Source organism: Nannospalax galili, unplaced genomic scaffold (assembly GCF_000622305.1).
Source record: "Nannospalax galili isolate Female #2095 unplaced genomic scaffold, S.galili_v1.0 scaffold1180, whole genome shotgun sequence".
Lineage (NCBI taxonomy): Eukaryota > Metazoa > Chordata > Mammalia > Rodentia > Spalacidae > Nannospalax > Nannospalax galili.
Window position 1 is genome coordinate 1,404,733 of NW_008346550.1, and position 3,552 is coordinate 1,408,284.

A 3,552-nucleotide genomic window follows, 5' to 3' on the forward strand; every position below is an offset into this window, starting at 1 on the left:
ATCTCCAAGAAATTCTGTGTATTATTTACTAGTTGAAGTAGTTTACCCATCAGAGTCTCAAAAAACATGTCTTCCATGTCCTGAAAGCTCTGTGGCATTCTCAGGTACAGTACATACCAATAAAAGGAATGATCCTTCTTTTTAGGACCTACCACAACCTGCTTCAATTTGCCAAGGAATATAACTAGGGTCAAGTATTTATCAAGGGTAATAATACCCTTGATAAAAAACGAACTTCAACATAGAAGAGATCATTAGTATATACCACCCTGATTCCGAGAGTTTGTATAGTAATGTAATATAGAGTTTTAGATAAAAGGAAGGCAAGATGTAACCTAGATAAATCAAATTCATTGGCATGAACTCCTCAGTTCACATTCTGCTGCTATAACAGAATACCACAGACTGGTTAAGTAATCAACTGTACAAATTTATTACGTTAACAGATCTAAAGTCTGGAGAATGTAGACTCACGAAGCAACTGTCAAATTTGTTTTATGATGTGTTTTGTGAGTATGTGTGTGAGTGTTTGGGGGTGTGTGCGTGCATATGTATATGGGGGAGAGAGTATGCATGTATGTGTTACTAGGAATTTAACCTAGTTTTCTTAAGGGAATTTATATTCTAATGCACACTCAGTAAGCATTTTGACAAAAAACTGTATTCACTGTTTATTTTTGTTTGTTTAAATTTTTGAGAAAAGTACTTGATAAGCCATTCAAGGTGGCCTTAAACTCAATATGCAGGCACTTCTTGACATTGGAATTGTTCTACTCAGCTTCCATAGTAGCAGTAATTATGGGTATACAAAACAATGTCTGGCATAAAGGGTTCCACTCTTTACATTTATTTAAATTTATTTTTTATTTTAATTTAGGAAAAGAAAACATAAAAAAGGAAGAGAGAAGAAACAGCAAATAATACAAGTAGATTTTTTACTTCGTGATCTTCTCAATAGCTCATGATTTTGTAGCTCTCCCAATTTAAGCTCTTTCCAAAGGTATTCTGGCACCTACAATGATGCTACTAATAGAGATATAGATCTGTTTCATAAAAGAAGCCAATTAGCCACTTTTAAGCCAAATCCTACTGCTGTGACCATGGCAATTATAAGGAAATTTTTCTGCCTGGTTTAGTGAATATCTTAACTAGGAGACAGGATTCACTAATAAATAGTTGATTTCCTCAACAATCTACATTTCTTGATCCATGACTGCCTGCCATATGGTCACTTAAGAGAACAGAGCATAAGAGTGAACAAACATCCCTGAAGGAATTATTGCATAATGACTAAGAAATGGAAAAGTGAGCAGGCATGAGCAAACTTTTTATCCTCAAAAAAGTTTATTAGGCTTACATCTCCCAGATCACAGTTCATTACTGAGGGAGCCCAAGTTAGGAACTCAGGGCAAGAACCTGGAGGTAGGAGCTGAAGCACAGGCCATAAAGGAACACTGATTACTGGTTTGCTCACCTGGCCATGCTCCGCCTGATTTTTTTTATACAATAAGGAATGACCTGCCCAGGGGTGACACCATCCACATTGGGCTGGACCTTCCTACATCACTCAACAATCAAGAAAATGTTCCACAGGCCAGTCATGGTGGTACAGGCCTTTAATCCCAGCACCCAGGATGCAGAGGCAGGTGATCTCTGTGAGTTCAAGGTCAGCCTGGTTTACATAGTAAGCTCCAGGTCAGCTGGGGCTCCAGGGAGACCCTGTCTCAAATATTCCCCCTCAAAGAAAAAAAAAGAAAAGGAAAAGAAAATGCCCCACAGACACAGTCACTGGCCAGTCCAATGGAGACAATTCCCCAGTTGAGGATCCCTCTACCAATGTGTGTTGACACAGAAGCTCACCAACACCCTCATATATATATATAACCACTGAGTCCATTTAATATTACTTATGTGTATATATGATTAGGACTGACCACAATATTGGGCAACCATTCAATGACTTTGGCTCAAGAGAAAATGGATTCTTTCTCTTTCAGTAAACACTAATTGCCTGTAGATCTTCATCTATATGTGGGACCTTGTGAAATTCCTACATAATTATTCCCATTATTCCCATGTCAACTGGTATTGTCATTATGTAAGGTTCAGTTAGGCCATCACTGTTACTGAAGCTTCAAGTCTGAGATTTCCTATCATGTCTGGAAGACACTATCTAGCTCCAGATATCATAAAATTTTTGTACTTACCTTCTTTCTGCCCCTTCTAACACCATGTTCTCTGAGCCTTAAGTGTAGGAGCTGCATTGTAGCTGTATCAGTTAGAGCTCGGCAGCACCCAGTCAATTATTTTCTGTATGCTGTCTAGTTTCTGATCTCTGTAATAGTCTCCATATATTTCAAAAACTAGATTATATGATGAGGGGAGAAAGTTATAATTATCTCTGTGCTTTTTTGATTGTTTGCTTTGTTTCTGTGACAGGGTCTTACTGTATAAGTACAACTGGTCTGGATCTTGCTATGTAGACTATCCCATACTAGATTCAATCTCACAGAAATCCACTTGCTTCTGCCTCCTGAGTTCTGTGATTAAAGACATGCACCACCATATTCAACCCAGGAATTATCTTTGGTTTTAAAAATAAGAAATTAGAATACAGTAGGAAATTGTACTGTTTAGGAAAGTGGCAGTAGAAGGCTATCCTCTAGGGTCTGGGACTTCTCCACCCTTGGGTATTTGGCTATATTTACAGGATTGGATGTGAATTGCTTCCTATTGAACAAACTTTAATTCCAGTTAGACAAAAGTGCTACTATTGCACCATAAAAGATATCTTACTGGGCAGGTCATTTAAGTGATTTTATAGCTTCACAGCTAAGAAAACTATTTATTGCTTTTCTCCCTTGGCAAATTCCACAACACATATTTTCAACCGTTCACAGTTTATTTGATGTTTCAGTTGGCATAACACTTTGGTAGCTAGTTGTATTATCCATATGCAGATTTTACTTTTTACATTCTATTGCAATGTACACTGATACATATATAATACACAAAATAAGATCCTTTAAAACAGTTATACATATGACATACATTAATAGAATATACACTTGTAGCCTGAAAATTGCTTATTCATCTGAAAAATGTAAGCCAGCCAGGAGCGTGACAAGGAGCACCCTGGGAAGAGGGCTGGAGCCTGCTGCCAAACGTTAGCACTGCAGAGTTTGCATGGTGGCAAAATTAAGGGAAATAGGACATGTGTGTGGTCACCGGGGTGAATGGCGGGGTGCCTTGCAAGACTGGAAGCAAGATGGGGTATTTAGAGACCTGAGGCAAGACCATGGGCCCACGTGGTGCAGGAGAAAGTTAATGGAGACTGTGGACTGGTCCCTTAACTGATCTGAATGGCAGACCGCAGTTTCTTTGTAAGTCAACCCCTCCCTCCCTATGACAAAAATCATGCAGACCCAAACTGAAAATGTCTTATGTTAATCTGAAAGCCTTGGGGCCTAGTGTGTGTGTGTGTGTGTGTGTGTGTGTGTGTGTGTCTGTGTGTGTGTCTGTGTGTCTGTGTGTGTGTGTCTGTGTCTGTGT